Source organism: Plutella xylostella, chromosome 14 (assembly GCF_932276165.1).
Source record: "Plutella xylostella chromosome 14, ilPluXylo3.1, whole genome shotgun sequence".
Classification (NCBI taxonomy): Eukaryota; Metazoa; Arthropoda; class Insecta; order Lepidoptera; family Plutellidae; genus Plutella; species Plutella xylostella.
In genome coordinates this window covers 3,647,614-3,673,689 of record NC_063994.1, presented here as the reverse complement: position 1 = coordinate 3,673,689, position 26,076 = coordinate 3,647,614, and the positions used below count along the sequence as shown (strand labels likewise).

At 37.0% G+C, this 26,076-nt stretch overlaps 1 pseudogene; it reads left to right on the top strand.

Moving 5' to 3' along the window:
• Window positions 1-15,660, top strand: part of LOC125489519 — a 32,856-nt pseudogene extending 17,196 nt beyond the window's left edge.
• The last annotated feature ends 10,416 nt before the right edge of the window (window positions 15,661-26,076 follow it).

The following is a 26,076-nucleotide window of genomic DNA, read 5'->3' as shown; positions in this document are numbered from 1 at the left end:
GACGGTTGCGGAACAGACAATATTTCTGCTCGTCACCATGATTCTTTATTCCTTTTATCTTCTAAAGAACAAAGCGGTACTTTTTAAAAATCCTCCATAGCTTTCATTCGGCTGCAAGCTGGAAATAGCTCATGACACTGCGATAACCATAAAGTGTTGGATTCGTCCGCTGCCCGGCTAGCCCGATCAATTTACGCAGTTATCCAATTACGTCCACCGGATAATCTTCCAAATTAATCGGATGTCGGTTCGACCGATTACCCGAATAGCATCTGTTTAGGATACAAAGGCTTTATAGGGTTTTCGGCGCTTGCATCGTCATAACTGTGATTATGCATGGTCAGGCTAAGCCAGATGGATGCCAGATTAAAATGACAGGTAAAATTTGAAAAAGTGTTATGTTGGTGAACATCTAAATTTCTTAAACATTTACTTGTTGTACTGCCAAAAAGAAAGATCATTTGTTATCTTTTTCAGCAAATATTAATTCTATTCTAAAAGTCTTATTTTTCTTGGTAAAACGATAAATAAGATACAAAACACATGATACTAAAGGCATGATAAATATTGGTACAAGACTTGTGGAATTACCTAATTCTACTATATTTTAAAGAAACAACACCAAGGTTGCTGGTATTTTGTGAAACTCCGTTGTCATGGTAACGCAATCTTCGTATAATCCCCCTTTATTTTAGCATTTCATCCCCTCGACATACCCTCATACTGAGTAATATGCGATGGACCGCACCTTCGAATTTGTATAGAAATTCTCCCCCGAAACTTCCGTCATAATCACGATACAGCCTACCCCAGTGTCGGATGGGTCTCAGAAAAGTATTTCATTTCGAAAACCCTCGCCACCGCTCTAACGCAGTTTATACGCATAAAATTCCTGCTGTCAACGTGTATAACGATTGTGATAAATGCAAAACATAAATCACTTTCTCATTTACGAAACGTTTAAACGCAGTCTTCATCCGAAATAAAGTAAACAAAAACACGCAACAAATCTAAAAGCGATTTGTAAAAGGAACTGATAGCTGAAATGAAAAATTAAAGGAAGAAACCGCTAATGATGTTTATGACGCTAAACCAAAACAAACTACGGCGTATCTTCAGAACAAACATTTAAAAGCAAACGTATTTAACCCAGATTATTTAAACAAACATTAAAGTTCATAGTCAGTTTCGATTAGTTAGTACACTTACTTACCTATGACTAATACAGTTGCAACATTAAGAAAATATGGGAGTGCACGTGTAACCCTATTTCTGGTCGAGTTTTAAAAGTACGATACGATTTCTTTGATGTGAACCACTTTATAAGGTTGCTTAAAAAGTTTGAGATAGGTATATAAGAAATATTTAAAAGATATTTGATATGTACACACCTTCGATCATTGATCGAAGGTACACATACACACATATACAGTATATATACTATGTATAGTAAATGTAACTACTTGGTTATCAATTTGTTGGCTTCATGATATTGACTCATGATTTTTGTTTTATTTCAAAAGAAGTTTTTTAATCGTTAATGTCAATTTGTATCTACATTAATAATTAAATTGTATTATAATATTGTATAATAATTTAATTGTTAATGTCAATTTGTATATATAATAATATTCTTGTAAATATTATAGAGATGTCGTAAATGTTAGTTCCACATCACAGGTTAACCTAGTGTGTAGCATATTCTCGCTCACAGCATCGATCCTTTCGTCATTGCAGTTAAAGAATGTAAATACTCTCACCACATACACGTTATGTAATAATGATGTGACGATTCCTAACAATCACACCAAACTGTTTCCCCTATTTGAAAATATCACGTTCAAAATCCACCCCGGCAATCGATTAGGCAGCAGAGAGGTTATAATTTATACCTGCATTCAGAAGACGCTGTGCAGACGACGCACGTGCGATCTAAATTTGGCTCCAACTCCCAACAGATCCGGTGGGTCAATGGCTTGTAAATGATCGGATGCACGACCTCAGTATTGTGAATGCTGGAGGCACAGAGGAAATCTACAGAGATTTTAGCAATTGCCCACGAAGATGGTATTGAATTCTTAGATACTGCGATAGAAATAACAGCCAGTTTTTTGCGTATTTTTCTTATCGGCTATCATCATCAGCCTTCTATCACCCACTGTTGACACAACAGATATTGGTAAGAAGATATACCTAGGTAGGATATACGTGGTCAAAATGAAAATATTTCATCACCGAAACAAATCATTAAACAAGTTAATCACAAACAAAAACACAAAAATACATAAACACATGTTGGTACTGATGAATGCTTTCATTCCAAAATGCGTAAAACCAAAGTCACAGATGGGCTGAACAAATGGATGTAAAAACAATAAAATCAACAAAGCGACCCGGCTATCATCGGCTGATCATTATCGCGACCTATAAAAGGGTAGCGTTACGTTTCGAATTAAAATAAATATTTATCATTAAAACTATCTGAGCTCAAACAAAGCTATTGTATTCTAAGCAGAGCGGTGTTTTCATACTCAGAAAATAGAGATAGGTACAGAAGTCAATCTCATGTTTGAGTTTCACTTTCATGCCTACACTCGCGGGGGCGACGGAGTCATAGCACTCGCGCTCAAACTCGTCCTGGGGCCACACTACAGTCCGAACTGAAGGCCTAGCACGGGAGACGGGATACAAGACACCTTTTGTCACGGCTTGACGTGCGCATCTTGCGAAATATTGTGCCCCTTGAGCACTGATCAGTGTCTATGTACTCGTATGTATGTACTCGATTGCGCTTGTATGTAGACTGATTTTTGTATCTATTTTATATCATACCTACTCTATGTTGAACTAGCTCCACCGATCGTGACGGTATGCGAGGCGGTGCCGGCTATCTCGTCATCTGCCCTTGTTCAAAACCGGCGCTTCAATTTTATGTTTAGAACGACATGGATCTTTGGCGGTCAATGTTGCTATTTGGTGATAACGGCACAATGTTTTGTTTTGTATTTTAGTTTAACAAACACAATTGAAAAGTAACGATACGTCAGTAAGTTTGATTTATTCGTATGTTTACAACAGTTGTTGTATCAAATGCGTGTGTGGTTGTATCAAAAGAGGTGTCTTAAGTTTTAATCACAAATGATTCAGCTGTTTGATATGCTATGTGCTCATACGTCACCATTATCATTTTCTTTATTTTGTCTGTTCCAATAATTTACAGTTTTAAATTTAGAGGTTGAACTTATTTTATTACTAAAACTAGTAGGGTAAATCGTGGTATAACTGGCATGTGTCAGTAACTGGCACTTTGACTATAAAACTAAATATATTAAGCTTTTGGATATAGTAAGACCATCTTTGATGTGTTTACAGCAATCTCCAATTATTCATTGATATTATAGTTTAATTTTACGCCGCTAGGTCAGTATTTTCCGGCGCTGGAAATTATCTCAGTGAAAGCGGCGAAGATCGCCAAAAAAATGCACGTGCGTTAAGTTTTTCTTAAGGAGACACCAAAATTTGTATGACCTGTTTTCGCGAAAATAAATAAGTTTTTGATAGTGTCACAATAACAAAGGAAGTAGGGGAAGGTCTAAACAATATCATAATAGCCCGATTCACTGTGATTTTAGTTGCTTTTGAGTTATATTTGAGGGTGCTAGTTACTGAAATGTAATTTATATCTTCACTTAGTAACTGGCACCCCCCTGCCAGTTACTAATATTTTGGGTTTTGTGATTTTAAGCTATTTTATACCTTCTATCGACAGAAAATACGATTTAAAGTGCACTGTAAAAACCCCCAGTGTCTAGGCAGCTTTGTTTCAATAACTGGCACGGGGCTGCCAGTTACTAATCTGCATACATTTTTTTTACGCACCAATAACTGGCACTTACTGGTGCGGTAAACATTTCTTTCATGTTTCTTTTCAGAAAAATGACTAAAATCAAGGCAATCTACAGTAGTCTGTAATTGTCCACTGCTGGACCTCTCACCAGCAGTGACATTGCACTCTGTTCTCGACCTTCCTCATCCAGCCACTACCGGTCAGCTTTAAAAGGTCGTTGGTCCAGCTGGCCCGAAGGTATTCGCCGCTACCCTTGCCTGTTCGTGGTCTCCACTCTAGAGCGCGTTTGCCCCACTGGTCATCGGTTTTTCGGCAGCTATGGCCGGCCTAATGCCACTTGAGCATACAGAATTTCAGAGCTGTATCGGTTACTCAAGTTCTATTACAGGTACCTTATTTCTGATATGGTCCTTCAAAGAAGCACCAACCGCTGATCGATTTTGAATCTGTGGACCAGTCCAACCGTCAGTGTCCACGTCTATGATCCATACGTCATCACCAGTAAGACGCATTGACTGAAGACCTTTTCCTTCAGGCATTTTATGTGAAAATTTGTCAAATCTTCCCTTATGCAGTCCAATCCAGTAATACATATTTTGTTTTATGCACCTTACAGCTTCGTTTTTGAAGTTCCTTCTGCCTAGTCGAATAGACTGTCCAAGGTAGGCATAATATACTGTTGCTGCATTAAGGCTGCTATGCATGTTACAACGAGGGAATTCCAGAACTGCCCAGGTCTAAATGGAATCAAAGGCTTTCTTATAGTCCTTGAAGAGCTTGATAGAAACACGGTTTGTGATGACCTTATAAAACAGCTTGAAAACATGACTTATAAAAAAAAATGGTTAAAGAGCTTCTGAAGCTGTTTGAGAATAGTAATAGCTTTCAGAAGAGCTGTACTAATTCTGTCTTTACCCAGAGCATGTGAAGCTGAAAGCCGTAGAAACCTTCAATTTCCGCAAGAAATTTCAGCTTTGAGGCAACTATACTACCGTCAGCAGTCTTCAACTTAGCCAGGTCACTTCTCCCAAGCTGCTGAATGAATACATCAAGGTCCACAAGCATTTGCTTTCTCCATTTCCGTTTCCAAATCCAAGGGTTTCTCGATTTGTTGCATTCATATGGACCCACGATTCGTCGCATACTTGTACTGTCATTTTGTCGTAGAAGTCGACCATTACAACGGTGATTTTGAGTCTTACCGGTACAGAACCTAGACAGGTAATTGTACATTACCTAATATCAAATATATTATTGATTTTAGAGTACTTATTGACCTAATTGCATGATTTTTTAAAAGGTGCCAGTTACTGAAACATCATGTGACAGTTACTAATTTTTACTGCCAGTTACTAGGTTTTTTGGGGGTAGTGGATATAAACTTCATTAAAATCGAATATTAATCATATATCTTTACCATTTATGCCTATAATTGTTCGTCATCTTATTGCCAGTAATTCAAGCCTACCAGTGCTTAAATCAGGCCAATACTTTATTTTTAATATATTTTTTTGTGTTGCTAGTCGCTTAAACTGCCAGTTACTGGTACTTTTACCCTAATTAAGTAAGATGTAATGCTGATAAAAAATAACACATGGCTATGATCAGTACGACCGTTGTTAGGTTCAGCGTTGAAAGGTAATGATATTTTAACTATAATAGTCATGTGATAATTGCCGGTTACATCGTTCATATACATAATAACAATAATGAGATTATGGATATTATTCTTGGTTTTAAATACGTTTCATTTTGTTTCCATTAGCAGTCTATTTACTGTGTGACAAACTAGGTACATAAAATAGTTCAAAAGACTTTTTTTAAATTAAGTACCTTAGTAGTACTATGCCTCTGTCACATATTCAACAACAAATACCTAAATACGTTAAAATCCGTATACACACTCGTAGTCCCGACAAAATTAAACTCACATTACATAGTATTTACGTAAAAGTAAACTTTGAAACCAAAAGTTGTTACGGTACGGTACGTAACGAATACAATAAATTTCCTAGTCCCGACCCGACTACATCTACACACGAACAAAACCTTCACAGAAATCAAAAGCGTATGCCGCCGACACAAAACGTACGTTCCTCTGAACGTCTTAAACTACTTGCAAGATGCAGTTAAGCCCCTGTGAGCATAAATAAGTTCAGTAGATGAGTTTTAAGGGAGTGTCGCTTAGCATGTTAAATTATGCATAGCCAGGATCCCAACATGAGTAGCAGTAGTAGCTACTGATGAAGTAGCTATTTCGCTTCATACGAGCAGTCGTTCAATGCTTTGGGAATTGAATTTTTGAACTCCTTTTTTTTACTAAGGATTTACCTTTTGTGTAAGCGCATTCCATCGTGTCGTGTTGAATTTTTACGGCTTTTAAAGAGTTCCGTGGGAATAGATGTTAATCTCCGCTTTGATGGCTTACTACTGCGGATTTAATGTAAATCAAAAGACCTAGTAGGTACATATTGCCGTTAGCGGCCCACTTATGCACATTCCAATAAAAAAACAAACAAGCTTAGCGTTTTTGATATAGTATTTGACAGATACAAAGGTATTAAGTACGCTAAACACCTGTTTTAGCGCCAGGCCCATGTCCCGACACCGCGCAATGGGACCTGGCCCTAACGGTGGTTTACCTGTACCATCCTTCGGTAAATCTATAAATGCCTTATCAATTTCGTTGCAAATACGATTTTTAGCAATACAGAAAAATATAAGGTTTGTTTTTTCCATAAAATCTTTATCAATACTACCTATGTAATGTCTCTTTTTATCATATTTTGTACACCTGACAACAGAATGGCTCTTGAACTCTCTAGATTGTTCAATTTTGAGAAAAAGTGTACACGTGTACGGAATTAAAGAGAAAATATAAACGCAATACGAGGCTACCTCATCACATCATACAATGGAATATTCCGCAAATACTTAGAAAATTCCAGCTTTACTCGAGGAAAACACTAGATGAATTTTTCACTTTGACATAGACAAGGATTTTATAACATAAAAATTATAGCAAATTCTATCGATAATAAAGTTTTTTTTGTAGATAACTAAGAACTCAAAAATCTCTCACTAAAAGAAATAACCTATTACCTATGACCCACAAAAATACAAATCGATATCACAGACAGATGCACAGACAAGTTAAACTTATAACACCCATATTTTGTCGGGGGTTAAAAACCGTTCCATGGAATATAGGCGAATGAGATTAGGAAGTTGATTCGACCCCTACCATTTCAAAGAGCATTGCAGTTCATTCATTTCAAATATTGGAGCGGAAGAACGACTTTTATCGAACAAATTTTTTACAGTCGATTGATCATCTGCTTAGGAATATCGAGAATAACTTTATGAAGATTATATATTTGAAATTCTTTAGAAGCCAAGCTATCATGCTAACGATCCTTATTGCATTTTATAAAAAAAATAGGTAAGTAATCTTAGAACTTGAACACTGAGTAGCTAATGTTATAATAAGTGAGTGTCGGCATTAAATCTATGTCTTTCTCCTTCTGTCCGTATACTGTCAAAGCAAGGCAGCTATACATTTAAGGTCGAAGTAATTGTGTACAACATCACATGAAGAGTCTGAGATTAAAGGCAAATGATAAATGTTAAAATCTTCGATTGAAGTCGATATAACGCACTTTGATACTCGCAGAGTCAATAAAGATTCAATCGGACAAAGGAATCATAAAATTCTCCCTTTTGATACCAAATGTATCTATCCATGTATAAGTCATACTAGAGGGCGGCTTTTCAGCACAAGCTACGGACCCCATCTTTGCTTAGGACTTGACTTATTGTGAGGGACCCTATAAGTGGGGTGTTACGGAACTACAAAACGGAGGGAAGTTTCGAATTTATCGGTCGCACGGGCGTATTTATATCGTACTTTACAAGGGATGACTGCCGACATGCTGTAAGAGATTATATTCTTCTTTAAGAAATATCTATTGACTCTCGCCCATTTTCGGCAAGTAAGAAAGTAGCTCCAATAAAAAGAGGAAACCACTTTGACAGATGTCGGTTTTCGGCTGTTACATAAAAACTCAAAGCGACCACATCAGAGTTACACTGATGCTGATGGTATTGGTTGGAGCGTAAAATGGTTCAAATACCGCCCGACTAACTGTAGCCACATTAATAAAGATTAAGATCTCATGATAGGAATATGTATGTGTTCATTTGGATGCCTTAGATTTAAGGAACTCGTTGAACGCCCGATTTGGTTGCGGGCCAGGGATCTTTAGTTGGAGTTTCTATTTCCATGCCAGACTAATGTATTTGTCTGGAACTTTGCTTGGTCAGTCGTTGTGTTGTATTCGGTACATGGAGAGCGTTTGCTGCTGAAGTTCAGCTCGCGATCTCATTACAGCTACAGTTGGAAGTTTTCACTATGCTCGATCAAGTTTCACTTTTAATTCAATTTCGTAAGCAGCACGCGGCTAGTACTTGTCACGGACAAGCTTATTATTAATGTCTGAATACACAACAGACATATTAATTGTTTAAACCAAACACGTTCTAAGGAGCTTGTCCGCGCAACCATTTTGTAAAGACATTTTCTTGCCTTAAATTTCCTTGATAAAAGAAGGGAAATTTAACGCGGCGGGGATCTTTGAAAAATGGACATAATTTAATGCAGTCACGATGCGACTTGCTATCGGAACACGAAACACGGTTTCGTGCCTTTAATACTAAGATATTATTAAATGCTTAGCAACATCACACATACATCAACTACAAACATAGGAAGGATTACTTTATAATGCAGGTACTTACTTTAGTTTTGAGTCAGTATATTAAATGAATAGTAAAAAATATCAAAAATCAATCGTTTTCATGCGGAGAATAGTAACCTAACCAGGTATTTTGCGTATGAGGAGGATCTAAAACAGAGTGTTGAGGTGCTTCTTGGAAGAGGCCAGCAATTATTGTCCGATGATACAGTTATGGCATCCAATCATCCATTTAAGCCAATAAAGCCCACTTCAATGTAAAGTTTTAGCAACAATATGCGACAGAATATTCAGTGAAAACAAAAGACAGTTAAGGCGATCAACAAATGAAGTGCCAACGTGGCTGAAACCGCTGAAGCTGTACATTCTTACGGATCAGCAGGTAGCTTAAACAACTTTATCCAGTACAGTAATTATAGCGTCTGCTCTCGGTTCTGGGAAATCCTGTGACGACGCTAAAAGGGTACCTTTTACAGCTACTATTTTAAAATATAAGGTCTTAAAAGCTTATTCAGCTAATGATAAATTATTCGTCTGTTATTTTGTGCTGTTGGTTTGCTTATGAGTGGATGTAATAATGAGTAAAGTGGTTTATTCACCAAGTTGTCTAAACCACCGTCGCCGGCGTTTAAGTTTGAATTATTTCAACTTTAGATGCATTTAGTAAAAATCACTCATGCTGAAAGTATACCTTTTACAGAATGATTATGTCAAGAAAGTGGGAATATTTACTTGCACAGAAAATTTGTGATTAATTCTGTAAGAACTTATTATTTTTATACATTTAAATATGTACATGTAAAAAATCGTTGACAAGGTCAATGAGAATTGCTATTAATGAATGATTATTAACATAATAACACTTAGTCAAAGTTACAATACATTTCCTCAAGTTGAACACTACAACAGACAATGTAGAATTTGGGTTTACCCGAACGAATGTGGACAAAAACATCCGCAAGACAGATGTTAGAAGGGTGTCGCACACCTGGCGTTCTTTTGTTTGCCCACTCCTGCGCAGAGGTGGATTGTGTTCACAACAGCGCACGATAGATGGCAGCCAAACATATTTTTAATACGAACTAGATGGAGTGTCCGTGCAAAAGAAACGTCTCGACAAATAACACCCCAAACTACTGCCACTGAGCTCGTGTTCTGAATTAGTTCGATTGGAAGATCTGTGTGTGACCTTATTCATTCATGGTTATCATAGGTTGAACTTAAAACGTATCAAACCGAAGAAAAACACTATAATATTTTGTTTTTGTATACATATACGAGTATGATATGAGTGATATGACACACCATCTTGTTCGTATATTGTTAATCTATGATGGCAGCAGTCACTTATCAACAATAAAGGACAAATTGAAACGTTACGATAGGCCTTGGTTTGATATACAGCGAAACTGTTATGAATTTAACATCTGACAAACTCCTTAAACTTTGCAAAGACTCCAAGTCTTAAACTCTTAAACCATAAGAAGTTGGAAATTAATCTTTTGGTCGTAAATATTTAAGAGTGAATACTCAAGTGCAGCGTGGAAAATGATTAACGCCACAAACTTTTTAAAAGCTTTCCGCATATTCTTTAGTTTTGCTCGCAGCGTGCAACTTGCTGGGATATTATTTAAATGAGTTTTTACAATAGGCCAACAGAGCTGCTTTTATTTGGGTTAATACTTTAATTATTTAAGTCTCGACTTAAATGTGAATCCACTTCACTTCGGTACCTAATATTAACTATATTAAAATGATCCGAAGAAACGCCAGTTAATTTTTGCTGTTGAGGATTCACAAGAAACATAAAAGGGGAAAGCTATCCTACATACCTAGATGTACGTATACCTACAGTAGTAGCCAAGAAATATTTAAGAGTGGTTTTAAAAATTGTTGAGATTGCAGTTGAAGACATTTGCGATCAAAATCAACCACCTGTTATCGAAAGTCTTGATCATCGAACCGCTAAGATGGATGTGTAATTACAATCCACAAAGTTCATAGCGGAATAACCTCGAATGGTCCGAGTAATCTTGTATACGAAGAAATAGGCGCCGTACTGTACTCAAAACGAGAAATATTGCCTACGGCCAATAATCAGCATCGCACATCGCCAGCTGCATAAATTCATAACCCCCATCACCTTTCACCTAAAACAACCTTTAATTCCCAGACAACAAGACCGAAATTCTTACATGAGTCTTAGTGCACATCGTCTGTGACGATTCATCCGAAATTGGCTCCTATTCCGAACGGTTACAGATGTGCTTGGAGTGATTTAGTTTCTGGTTGTGATCTTTTGGAAGGGGTCAGGCTAAACCGGTGAGACCAGTGCTTGTCCGGTCTGAGCGGAGCAGTTGCTCTGCATAGCAAAAAATAACTACAGAGAACAGAACACAGTTTGAAGTTATCATCACGTGCGGCTAACTTTCCAGATACGGTGGATGAATGCCTGATTCCGAGTTTCAGAATCACAACCTGGCAGTTAGCAGAAATACTTTTTAAATTTCATTTTGTTGTGACAAGAATGTTTATGAGGTTAGCTTGTTTACGGTTAAGTAAGGGAGGGTGCTGTGGAATTAACAAATTTGGGTCTGAAATTTTACACAAAGATTTGTCCGGGACCGAAGCAAAAAAAGAAGCAATGAAGGTGCTGATTTATTTATTCTTCCTTTTGTCGTTAAAAATTATAATGTATTTAAAAAAATACAATTTGTATCTTAATACGATAATATAATTCAAGCAAAGTAAGTTCGAACTACTAACACGAACAACTATTATACGCTATTTAACATTTTACAACATCTCAATACATCATTTATAATTTATATAATAATATGTACTCAATTTACGACTTATTATACTATGTTACCGTATTAAGTATTACATTACGCCGTATTTTAAGTTTGTAGATTCCAACCTTGTTCTTTGTGTTCTTAATAATTCTAAAAGTATTAACCCTAGCATTCTAAAGAACACAATCAGGTACAGTCCCACAGGAAATCTCGAGTTCGGAAAAAGATTCTTCCCAGAAGTGAACTTTCTAGAACATCACTAACACTAAACGCACCTTTACTTTCCGTGTAACAACTTTTAGTTATCACTTCATTGTCTTTATGTGTTTTGTTTTGCAGTTACTATTAAGGACCAGGTATAACGATTGCACCTATATCAACGTGGGCTGTAAACTCTCTTCCTAATCAACATCAGCACAAGTATAAATTATTTCACCACGGTTGTAAAATTTATAGTATTTGTGTAAACTTTCCATGTAATAGGATTATGTTTGGATACTTTAATACTTAATTTTAATGTTTGTTTTGATGAAATAAGTTTTGAGGTTGTAACCGAAATGGGTCATAAGGTCACAACTATATTTCCTCCATAACTCCATCCAACTTGCGTCAAGTTAGATATTTGGAAAACGAAGCAATGCTTATTCGAAACCATGGATTTATCATCTTCATGGTCCTTCTTGTTATTCCCTCTGGCAGTAGTGCTATAAATGTAGCGTTATGCCAGGTCTCTTTTTATGACTTTACGGATATAAGTTACAACAAAAACATTACAGCGGGCGACTGCAATATATAACCCATTGTAGTTGAGCAGCACGGTCATTGTTGTTGCTCTTTTGTTGTCTGAAGATATTAGGCCAATAACTTAGTTTTGCTTACGGATTCAGAATTCCCGAGTCCTTTTCGAAGCGTGTGTTTTCTCTATCGCACAAAGGTCACAAAGTGAAAAGGCTACAGCAATTTCGATCTGAAAGCCAAGCCGGCCAGCGAGAGCAACGTATGCGGAGGACTCCACATTATATCAAGAACTACTTGACAACATTCACCGCAGGACCGTCGACCGTGGCAAAGTTGGTGCCGGCAATTTTGCACCTAATAGACGTAATAAATTAGGAACGCTTTTGTTTGCATGGAAAAGATATTACGGCAGTTATGCACGGCACAAATTAGGAAGCGGAATGAGAGCTGAAGGAAAATTGCGACTCATAAAAAAGGAAACAATTGGCTCCGAACGCGACGAAAAATATGAATAATAATTCAGGGAAGATTTTCTAAACATCAGAAAAATAATTTTAGGTCGTTTCAACGGAATACATAACGAAGCATCGCATTTTATTATTAAATACAATTTATCTTTGTGATTGCTACGCGTGTCCCACTCAATTTTAAAGGTAATCATTATGAAAAAGAAAAAAAAAGAAGTAGTCAAACTGTTTAATAGCATCTGGGAGAAAGTCTCATCTCTTCCAATATTCAATAGATTTTAATATAACAATACAAGTAGAGTGAAGATAAGCCGTGGCGCCGCTGGCCCTGCTGATAAAATAAATACCACGACCCAGTCTCTAGTCTCCCAACTAAACGAAGATAATGAAATTTTAACATCAATAAAGTTAAAGATTACAATTGTAACTAGTTGTTTTTCAAAGTATTTTAAAATGTTTGTTTTCTTACGAGATTGAAAATTGTTATTAAAATAATGGTATTTTTTCAATTATATTATTTTAGAATAAGAATACACTTTTGTACGTCGTTGTCGTTAGGTTTAGAAGAACGTTATCTAAATATTGTGCGAAAATGTTGAAAATTTGGAATTTTATTAATTTACGACTAAAATAAATGGAGAAATGCAATAACTCTTTCAAATTAGGTCGCTCTTATCTTAAACTGTTGTTCTCATTGTCCGAGACATGAGAAAACAAATATATTCCTACTTTTATGGTCTAGGGAAGTAAAACTTACTCAAGCACGGCTCTCCATGAAGATCTTGAATAATGGATTTGCCTGAATTAGGTTAATCTCTTAAGAATTAAAACAGGTGTAGTGAAACTGCAGTAAAACATAGGCACTAGTTAGACCATCAGCTTAGCTAAAGGATGTAACAAGGATACGAAAAATTATGTAATAGGTACAATAAAAAAAATACGAATAGCCTTCGGCACTTGTCCAATAGTGATTTGGCCAGTAAATATGTACAGGGTGATTCTCAAAAAATGGCTCCAAAAGCATAATTTCTTTGGCGCATTTTTTTTTTCATGTTGTTTGAATATTATACCCCACATATTGTAGAGGCTTTAGACCTCTTTAGTTATCTCTTATTGGCCCTGAAATCTATCGAGCCGATTCAAAGTTACAGCGATTTTAAACAATTTTGGGCCAATGAAATTAGATTGGCACCAATGAAATTAGAAAACACACCAAAGAAATTATAAAAGGTCCCAAAGAAGTTAGTTTTAGGAACAAGGAAATTAGAAATTATTTTAAAGAAATTAGTTTTATACGTAGATTGCAAATAATACACAACAAAACTAAAAATCACGCATATCTTTATTTGTTTTTAACATAATTACCTGATCACGCAAGGGTGCAAGGGTTCTAAACATCCGAATGAACCAATTGCCAACCTCACCTGCCCGTGGTGCACTCTGCTAAATAACAGACGAGGCTCTGGTGACCGGATGATGGCGGTATTACCATCCAAAAACAGCTACTCTAAATCCCATAGACCGGCGATGGGCAGCAGCGTCACCGGTATAAAAAAGTGTATAGAGGACGAGGACACGATGACCCTGGAGTCCGGCCACACGTTCTACCATCAGGAGGGCGACCAACTGTCCCAAGGTGGCGTAGGATTCCTCGTCAACAAGACCCTTGTCAACAACGTAAAGGAGATCAGCAGTGTGTCAAATCGGGTAGCGTGCCTAGTACTTAAACTAACCGAGAGGTATTCCTTGAAGGTCGTACAGTTATATGCACCAACCTCGGCACACTCTGACACAGAAGTCGAAGCAGTATACGAGGATATCTCTAGGGCATCACGTGTACTGATAGGACCCAATACACCGTTGTGATGGGGGACTTCAACGCCAAAGTGGGAGTACAAGAATGCGACGAATCGAGGGTAGGACATCATGGCTTTGGTAGCAGAAACCAGAGAGGGCAAATGCTTGTAGACTTCCTCGAAAGGGAGGGGCTTTCTTTCTGACGAATTAGTTCTTTGAGAATCGGCCCCAGAGGAAGTAGACATGGGCAAGCCCCGATGGTAGGACGAAAAACGAAATCGACTTCATTATGACTGATAAGCGGCACATATTCAGAGATGTCTCAGTGATCAATAGGTTTAAAACTGGGAGTGATCACCGACTTCTCCGAGGCACTCTGAATATCAACTTCAAGCTGGAGAGGAGATGTCTGGTGAAGTCGACCCTTCGTCCACACTGCACCAAATTGGAGCTGTCAACACCAGCTTCTAGAGAGGACTACAGTTCTTCAGAAGAGTGACCAAACCCTTCAGAAGGGTGACCAAACCCTTCTGAAGAACTATAGACCGATCTCGCTTTTAAGCCATGTATACAAGCTGTTCTCAAGGGTTATCACGAATGGTCTTGCCCAAAAGATAGACGAGTTTCAGCACCCGGAGCAGGCTGGGTTTCAAAAAGGCTTTAGTACAATAGACCACATCCACACAGTAAGGTAGATTATACAGAAGACCGAAGAGTATAATCAGCCTCTGTATCTAGCCTTTGTGGACTATGAAAAAGCCTTCGACTACATCGAGACCTAAGCAGTTTTGGAATCCTTGCAGAGATGCCAAATCGACTGGCGCTATATCGAGATGTTGAGGTGTCTGTACAATACCGCTACTATGACTGTCCAAGTACAGGACCACAAGACAAGACCTATCCAACTGAAACGTGGAGTGAGACAGGGGGATGTGATATCTCCGAAACTGTTCACCAATTCACTGGATGTCTTTAAGACGTTGGACTGGAAAGGACATGACATATGTATAAATGGCGAGTACATGTCACACCTCCGCTTCGCGGACTACATCGTTATTATGGCAGAATCTCTGCAGGAACTTAGCTGGATGCTAAGTGGCCTAAATGCTGCTTCCCGACGTGTAGGCCTCGGTATGAACTTGGACAAGACGAAAGTCATGTACAATGCTAACATGAAACCGGAGCCGGTCGTCGTTGGTGAGGCAACAATCGAAGTTGTGCATGAATATGTCTTCCTCGGGCAGACTATTCGGCTAGGCAGAAGCAACTTGGACAAGGAGGCTGCAAGGCGCATCCAACTGGGTTGGGCTGCATTCGGGAAACTTCGTCACATATTCTCCTCGTCCATTCCTCAGAGCACGAAGACAAAAGTCTTCAACCAGTGCGTCCTGCTAGTGATGACGTATGGTGCTGAGACGTGGACACTGACTGTAGGACTGGTCCACCGATTTAAAGTCGCTCAGCGTGCTATGGCTATCCATAGAGACCCCAAGCATAACTCTCTAGTTATGCTTGGGGTTTCTCTGATGGATCGTATCAGAAATGAGGTTATCCGTCAGAGGACTAAGGTTACCAACATAGCTGTCAAAATATGCAACCAGAAGTGGCAGTGGGCTGGTCATATCTGCCGAAGAACCAATAACCGTTGGGGTAGACGAGTTCTCGAGTGGTGACCACGAACAGGCAACCACAGCGTGGAACGCCCTCCTGCCCGCTGGACTGACGACCATAGGCGGGTAGCCGGTAGTAGTTGGATGAGGAAGGCCGAGAACCGAGTGTTGTGGCGCTCCTTGGGAGAGACCTATGTCCAGTGGATGATTATTGGCTGATGATGATGATGAGAGATCACTGAGGCCCGCTCGACTACGGACGCTTCTTCATTGGAAGGAGACCCGTGCCCCAGCAGTGGGGACGTAATGGGTCGAGATGATGATGATGAGAGAATTAACCATAATAGACATTGAATGCATAAAGTTAGCGTTATTAATGGTGTTTCATACTCAATACTAATTTCTTTGTATGAAAACTAATTTCGTTGGCGCAGAATGCCAAAGAAATCCAAAGAAATTATTGCCAACGAAATTAGAAATCGTCACTTAAAATTTATTTTTACAGAAAGCTGATGTACAATTGGAACCTCTTATTGACACGTGCATACTGTTTGAATAGACATACGTGGACAAAAATATGTATGCAACAAAAACAAATAATAGCATGAAAGTAAAAATCGAAGAAATTAGGCACTTACCTGACCAAAACCCGTTATGGCGCAAAAAAAAAATTTTTTCGTCATACTCCGTAAACTTACGCTCCTCTGCTCCTGGTCGAAGATAGTGGAGGACTGAAGGGTGAGGGACGCATGGTGATTATGTCCGGTGATCGCTTAAACGCAGAGTAGGAAGACGGTATCGTTACGCCAAAGAAGTTAGTTTTTTTTCTCGGACAAAATTGAATGCGTTATATTTTTGAAAACTAAACCTAAGAGTGAATAGAAACCTAATTTACAATTACCATAAGTATCTGTTATAATGATAATATATAAATCATAAGCTTATTTTACTTTAAAAAGTGAGTTTTTCTTGACCTAAAAATAAAATCAAGTGAAGGACGCGCCAAAGAACTTATGATATTGAGTTTTAAAAAATCATTGTCACTTTCTTTATAAATTTATGCATTACATTACAAATGTATAAAAACGGTCACAAGATACATTATTCAAAAAAAATACATCCTGGTATAAAACTATCAATTTCATGTATTTTATGGCTTGGACATACCTAAATCGCGTCATTTCAGAATCACCCTACAACATAGTCTATGTGTAAGTAAATAAAGTAAAAAGCAATAGAGGGAATAAAATCGACAGCCCCAATAAAGTGTATTCATGGCCCATGGGGGTCATTCTATGACGAAAACGTAGATTCGGAGAGCTGCTGCGTGACTGTTATCTCGTTGTATTAAACGTGCTGATGGTACGAAAGCTGCCGTTCGTTCGTTTTTCGTCAGTATAGGGAAACCCTCCATATCTAATGTTGATCCGCGTCCAGTGTCCAGATCAATGAACATTGACATACAGACGAGAATCCATGGTCAGAAAATGTTAACCGAAGGATCTAAAAGTAACTGGATCTCTTATCTTTACAGTGCACAATAATGTAATAGCAACAGTAACGCATTAATCATGGTATACATTTATAGGTATGTATTTTTAATACAAATTTTCGAATCCCATATTTGGTTCATCTACAAATTGCATATTTTTAAATCAATGTTCTTGTCTCCAAAATAACGTTGTCTGTTTTAACATATATTTTATTATTTTTTGAGGTTTCAACATTGGAAGAAGTATATCGGTCGAACATAGAGGTAGGTAACTTTACCATTGGTCTCAACGTCCGTCCCCTCTCTCAATATTCCCTTATCCCCCTCATTGCAACAATGCACATCGATTTAGCAATTTCAGATAAGCCGCGGCCACTCCCTTCGTTTCGAAACGGCAAAGCACACACCATTATCAGAGATCAAACAAGGTGATGTATTTCAGTAACGTACCAATATTTCAGATATCGATTACTTATCGTGCATTATCTACTGTTTGCTTGACGGCGTTTTATGACAATGTTTACTGATTTTAGAAATATGAATTTTACTAAATATAGTTTTGAACACTATTAGGTTTATTTTTGGTAATACTTATTACGTTACGTTGCTTGTTAGTAAAATATTGTAGAAGGATAATACATTATTCCCTTTCTTCATTTTAGCGTAGCTAACACAAATTATGCGGTAATACCCTAGATTCTGCCCCAAAGTTTACGTTTCCGCAAATTCCGTCGTGGAAACACCCCTAGGGTGCTAATGTTAATATTATTACAGATTTACTATCACAATAAACAACGGTCGTCGACGTAAAATATACAGTTGTTTCATTTATTTATGTTTTAAGATAATTGTATGTATATTTCAGTATTATTGTATTTGAATAAGTATAAAAAATGTACCTAATTAATACTGTCTTCGATTTTTTTCACCAGAACAACAAAAAAAACAATAGGTTCAGTTGTTATAATTTTAATTTTAACGGTTTATATATTATAGGTGAATAAGTAAAATAATGTAGCCAGACTAGGCGTACGGTAAATGCACCGACAGCTCTCGTTCGTTGGTGGGTACTGAGTAGTACTGACCAACGTTACGAGGTGTAGTGTAACATGTTACACAGCGAACATTCGTGTAGTCAGTACGGTGGTTTCCCCGTAACACTACGTACTGACTGCACGAATGCTAGCTCTGTTACATGTTACATTACACCTCGTAACGTTGGTCAGTCAGTACCCACCTTTATGTAGAGTCTAGTAACCCTCCAGAAGAAATTGAGAAGATTCTCGCCTGAATTCTTTTTAGCAGTCACGGAAGCCGATAGCTGTAGAAGCACGGAAAATACTTAAAGAACAGCGCCCTCGAGCTTCCTCAGAAATAAGTACTTAGAGGACCCTTGGGAATTTGGGGCTATTGTATTCGGAAATTTTACACCCTAAATGGAATGTAGGTAGAGGTAGTGAAGATTGGTTGATGCTGACTTGGCGTTGGAGTGGTTCATTGATGTATGTATGTAGGTATGTCGATCCATAAGGAAATGACTTATGTCTGTAATAGTAGGTAAGGAAAGGTTACCTTTACCTAACGAATTAAATATAACACCTACCTAATATTGTAATATGGTAAGGTAGTGGTAAGTATTTAGATAGGTAGGTTAGGTATACATTCATTACTTGTAAAGTATTTTTATCCCTCGTACCTATTTAATATTTTTAGTTAATAGTTGAATTGTGAAAGCAAAATATGTACTTAATTTAAATACGAAGAAAGTAAAAAAATGCAGCAATTAAAATAAGCAAGGACAAATATGATGTTAAGGAACATAGGTAGATACAGGTTGGTAGTTGGTAGGAACACTTTCTAGGAATAGGATGGAAGTAGGCAGGTAGTAAGTAGGTATAGCCATAGCTACCTACTACCTACTAGGGCATGCAATACCGGTAATATTTTCAATACCGGTATTGAGTTCCGGTATTAGAACTCAATACCGGGATCCCGGTATTAATACCGGTATTAGACTTCCTTGTTATAAATGGCATATATTTTGTTTAAAGGTCGTATAGGGCAAAATACAACAAGAAAAAGCAATCAAATTCTGTATTATGTCATACTTTGTACGAGAATTGAGTATTAGAGTTAAAATTTTAGAACGCAATTGTACGCATGGACAACAAGTAGGTTTCCAAAGGCCGAAAACCGCATTTAACGGTTGAAAACAAGTGCACTATCATAGTATATAGGAGCACAAGGCTAACTACATCTTAATCACTTGATTTATAGCCTAAAAAATGTCTGATTCCGGTATTACTTCAATACCGGTATTCACTTTCAATACCGGTATTGAAAAAGCGTGGATTTTGTCCGGGATCCCGGTATTACGCAATACCGGTATTGCGGTATTGCATGCCCTACTACCTACCTATAGGAATAGGATTAGGGCATGCAATACCGCAATACCGGTATTCGTAATACCGGTATCAGGGACAAAATTCACGCTTTTTTTAATACCGGTATTGAAAGTTAATACCGGTATTGAAGTAATACCGGAATCGGACTTTTTTAGGCTATAATAAAGCGATTAAGATATAGTATTCATATGTACTGTAAAAGCGCACTTGTTTCCAACCGTTTGATGCAGTTTTCGGCCGTTTGATATCTACTGTTGTCCATGCGTAAACGGACACTGGATGTAAAAATAATAATTTATTGTAAAATTTAAACTCTAATACTCAATTCTCGTAAAAATCTATTACAAAAAACCGAATTTCATTGCTTTTTCTCGTTTTATTTTGACCTATACGACCTTTAATCACAATATATGCCATTTATAACAAGGAAAGCTAATACCGGTATTAATACCGGGATCCCGGTATTGAGTTGCAATACCGGAACTCAATACCGGTATTGAAAATAGTTCCGGTATTGCATGCCCTAAATAGGATGCAGGTAAGTAGGCATACCGAATTATACCTATACCTACCCTACCTAAGTGGATTACCAAACAATACCTTTTAAAAATAAATAGGCAGGTAGGTATACTATACCTAGTTCGTTATCATATTTAATACATACATAACTAGGAAAGTATGTTTAATACACAACAAGGTAGGTAGGTACTCAACTACTCAGTTAAGATAAATTAGGTATTTTAATATACGTACAGGTATAGGCCGTATAGGTATAAGTAACCAGCATACTACTCATTGATGATGAATGGATGACTAATCTGTTAATTCTATTGAATATAGTATACCTACCTACTACTTAAGGATACCGCAGCAAACAAGTTTAAGCAACTAGAGTAGACAACTTATCTCACAAAGTTATCAGACTAAACTCACGAAACTTACCTTTCTCAACATTTCACTAATGCTCCATATTTGGCGGCTGTGAATTAGCTGCATTCACATTATACTGCAGGCAGCTTCCGCCGGCGCCAGCCCATGGAAACAAAAACTCACAGCAAGATTCTTGTCCATCTACAGATGAATCACCTAAGAATGTAACTTGGACACTGCACTCACAAACTCAACACTACACTGTGAACACACTTAAAAATCACTTTTCCTCAACTTTCCAACTGAACATAACGAAATCTTATCGATTTAAAACCGTTTCCACACACCAGATAAAGTTTTTCGAAGATAAAACCGAGCAACACGATAACTCCAAGTAAAATCCCACGTATGAATGTTGGTCCGAAACAGAAGTATAACCTAGCTGAATTGAATAAATACACTCGGCGACCGCATCGTGAACAAACTGTTGCTCTCTGACATTGGCCGGTTTACGCGCGCCAGAAACTATAAACAAGCGTCGAAAAGTTAAGTTTTCGTTGTTACCGATATGTTTTTGGTATTATGAGCGATTTATTATGGCTGCCGGCGTTTGTTTTAGCTTGTGCACGTGTTAAAAGTGCAGTTGCAGTAGTTAAATGTTGTATTTTGTTATTGTTTGAGTCACGGGCGCGCGAGACGTGAACCGCGCGCGGGTCGGGTTCGCACTGAATGCTGATTGGCTCGCGGCTATGTTCAAGGAACGCGCGTGGAGGGGATAGCAGCCGGTTTTCTACCTGACAAAAAAGTTTTTAAAACTAAACTTCTTGCTGTAGGTAGGAAACTGAGTATGTGTGTGGTCCTAGAGTCCTAGAGTAAGTTAATTGGAAATTTGTCCTTAGGTACTAGGCGCACTTTGATAAGTACCTAATTATAAAAATCTGAAATAGCGTTAAAAGTTGGTAAGGTATGGATACCTACCTTAAATGCTCATCCATAAAATGTATGGAACAGTTAGGTACTTAACTACTTCTAAGTAAGTAGTTTTTTTTTGCGAAATTTAGAATGGTATTGTAGACAATACACCAAGTTGCATTTTGCATCATACTTATACTTAACGCGGTCCATGACAAACCCGAAAAACGCTTTAAACAACTGAAACAAGAGCCAGAATTTCGCAGTTTTTCGGGCACCCCGGGAATAGCGTAGCTCTCGGTTTTCAGGATTGTACATTTCAGAATAACCTATGTATTTTAAGGCGACCTTTAATTTCTATACAGTTCATAATAATATAAAAAATACCTACCTACCCACTTGCTACCTACGTGATTTTGGTTTTATTAAACTACGATTACATTTAGAAGTTCTGTTAATCCTCGATGTTTTACTATTATTGATGAACTGATAAGACAAGTAGTGATAAACGATAACAAAAACAAAAGATACCAAGTTTAATTTGGAAAAGATGGCATCCATTGTTTTAAAACTTACTCCACAATGCGCTTTGGTATAGCCTAAGTAGGTTAGGCCGTGCTTTATCGTGCTTTATTCGAGTTCCTAGAATCTCTTTGCTCTTTGAGGCTTATTGTTTAGTTACTAACTATTACTTACCTACTATGCTTCAGATATAAGTTTATCTTTACCAGCTAGTAAACTACATTCTTCCTATACTTGTCTAAGAACCGCGGGAAAAGATTTTTCTATGTAGGTATCTAGGTTTACGAATTTCCAGTAGGTAGGTAAATTCCTTGTTTTAAAATGTAAATAATAAGTACCTAGTTACCTAGGTATTTTTAGTAAAATATTCAGTAAGAACTTAATATTCTTCCCATTTAACCATTTATAACAGAATTTTAACTTATATTCTACTTACTGCTGCTTTTCTTTTATCCTATTTTTATCAAATCGGGACTCATAGCGCCATCTATATTTGAAGTGACGAACAAAAGAAGTACGCTGGTTCCTGTAAATGTTGTCATAGCAAAAGTTTAACAATATATACTTTGCTCCTTATTTCACGGAAGGCGCTGTTAGATATTATATTAGTGGCTATATTTTATGAATTTTGATAAGCAAGACCTATAGCTTTGGAGGTATTAGGTAATTCTGGAATTTTTACGCGTAATTTTTACATACTGAAATAATAACAAATAATTGAGGCAGACGTTTCAAATGAAGTCGGTCCCAAAAATTCTCAACAGGGCAGGGACTAATGAACTCTCACCTTACCACTCATATAAATGTTAGTGGAAAGGTTGATGTGTGTAATTAGAAATAGTTGAGGTGGGCAGTGACCATTACCCCCTCTAGAGATTTGAGCCCCAAATTGTTCTTTCATAATGTAAAAGGGATGAAATTTAATTGTTGTGGTAATAGCGTTACAGTTCTTAATTTATTTAAAAGTATAAAATTTTGGGTTGCAGCAATTCAACCTAACAGTGTTTCTTACTTATAAAATTGTAAAACAAGGCAAAAGTGTTTGTTTCAAAAGATCAGTCGGTTTTGTTTTTTTTTAACTTTACATTACTGTGGTTTTTTTTTAAATTTTAGTCATGTTTAGTAGAATAATTATTAAAATTTACAAAAATCGTACTACGAAAGTTATGAAAAATTCGTTGGAATGACTCACCCCCTCCTACAAACCACTTCTGTTACATCCTGTACATAAATATATACTTACGTACAAAATTCTAACACCCGTTATCGTGCTACTGAATAAATTTTACACAGAAACATCAGCTTCAAAATGAAATGTTGACGCAAAACATATGAGCCCGAGAACCCAGCTAAGACCTAGGCATAAATTTGTTAAAATCTACATTTTGGAACCGTTATGTAAATTACACGTCTCGTTCAAGAGATGGGTCTGCCGTACTTTCTGTGATTTGCACCTTTGCTACACGAAAAATATTCTCTGTACTGTAATCTCTAATGACAATGACAAGGATTTACATCGTGTACAGAGCCTTTAGTAGAGGTTTAGCAATTTACGCAAACGAAGAAAGTTTAGCTTTTCTAGTCAGTACCTACGGTTTTAGTAATTTACGCAAACGAAAAAAGTTTAGGTTTCTGCTAGAGGCGCAACTTTGTTTGCGAGAAAACGGAAACTTTTACTGTTTTCGACAAACTATCAAACCTGTACTAGACGTACAGATGTCAATGGTGTGGTGGTGATGAGTCATAAAGTCTATTATTTATATTATGTATTAAAAATCAAATCGCAAGAAAGTAACTTTATCGAAACCATATTTCTCTCATGGCACCCATTTCTCCTTTAAAAAAATAGGTGATGTAAAAAAAATATAGTGAAGTACCTACCTACCTATATTATATGTATTTAGGTAAAAAAATGTGTATGAATTAAAAGTACAGAGCTTAACACGTACTTACCTACTAACAATAAACTCAAAAGGCAAATATTGAAAGATGAAAATAAATTCAGTTGCAGTAAAATTTCTGTTACGGCTGTTATTATGTGCAGGTAGATACGAGCATTCCTTATTTATACAAACGCCCGAGAATATTAATTATTGACATCAACAGGACACGGATACCTATTTAATATCGAGACTCAGGAGGGTCACTCTATATGACGAACAACGAAGTATCGGAACGCTTTGTTTCGTTGTATTATTTTGCATCATACAACTAAACAAAGCATTTGCATTTTGCATTTTGTATCAGCATTGTACACCTTCCTCATTTATTCTTTAAGTCTCTACTCCACCCAAAGGTTGCATTGAAGAGATCGCTTTTAGCGATAAGGCCACCTATAGTGTTGTATCCACTGTATTGTAAATTGTTATTTGTGTAAAATGTTTTTAAGTCAATAAAGTAGTATTCTATTCTATTAAACGTGCCGGTTGCACGACAGCGCTCGTTCGTCGGTTTTTCGTCAGTATAAAGTAACCATTCTGTACCTAGGTGTTATATTGATACCTCGATTGATGATGCATTAAAATTGAAATTTTAATTACGAGTAAGTATTAACGCTACTTATTGTTTGTACCGTGCGCTGAAGTATACTTCTGTACTTACTCGTTAATATCGACTGAAAAAAGATGAGTACATAGGTATTACAAGTTTATTGAGTCAACATTTACCCCCAAATTAATAGAGCTTTTTGACACTTTACTTATATTTTATAAGTTTAAAATTGATGTTGTGACATACGAATTTCATGTTATTGACTGACGTAAAGAGTCGAAATTCGTGTTTCAATATCAATTTTAACCTTGTTGTAAATTTAAAATACAGTTTATGAATTTGAGGGTTAATCTTTTGTACTTCTGTCACTGACATGGTATAATAATTATTCTTCTTCATTCATTCAGGGCTACCACCTACCAGTGGAGTTACCACCACCGAACATTAGCAAAAAAACGCTTGTTCAATCTGACGTAACTAGTATATAGGTATGCATCGGATAGCCGAGCTACATTGATCTGCTTATAGATTGTTAATTGCTAATGTGTCGGTGCGGTGGTGGTAAGCCTTCCAACCTTTGCCTGCTGCAAAGTTAGTGTTGTCAAACTTCTATTACCTAGTTGCATTATGTACATTACGAGCGTAATAGGAATCCTCTTTTCACACGACAACGCGGTTCACTTGAATAAATAACGAGTTTGCCCGAATCCGAATGCCGACAAACTATCGAAAAATAAAAATTTATTATCATACAGTAATATTTGTCCTTATTATACATAATTCCATTTGATTTGTAGCAGTAATCTCGGATTTTCGAACGCTAGCCACAATTTCATTTAATATTTATAGCTGAAAGTAATTATGGAAACTGATATCTGATATTCTATGAGCGGCTTTTGTTTCTGTTGTTACGATAGTTTTTTACAAACCTCACTTTTATTGCAGTTTTAGTATTAATGAACTATTAAGTAGTTACATAGTGGTTTTCGTGATAGGAAATATTTACCCTGGCTGGTTAAATTGGTTTCCTGGACCTTGTAATAATATTTCATTTTGTTTTTGTATAATATGTATAGTCATCGTCCTCACGATCGTTTTCTATGTTTAAACTTAGTAAAGTGCAACTAGAATTTCTCCTAGTCCTTCCTCATACGGGCTGCAATCGCACAGACATGCACAATGCACATATATTATACATATATTCTATCGTAAGGGTACCGACCCTAAAGCGTTAAGATGCCAGATCTCATCATCATCATATTCATCTTATATTATCTAATCTAAACGCAAATATGTCTTTTAAGCGACGCCCTCAGACCTAAAACTGATAAAAAAATAATGATTCATGGCGATATTTTCTGATTTAAAATACAGTTA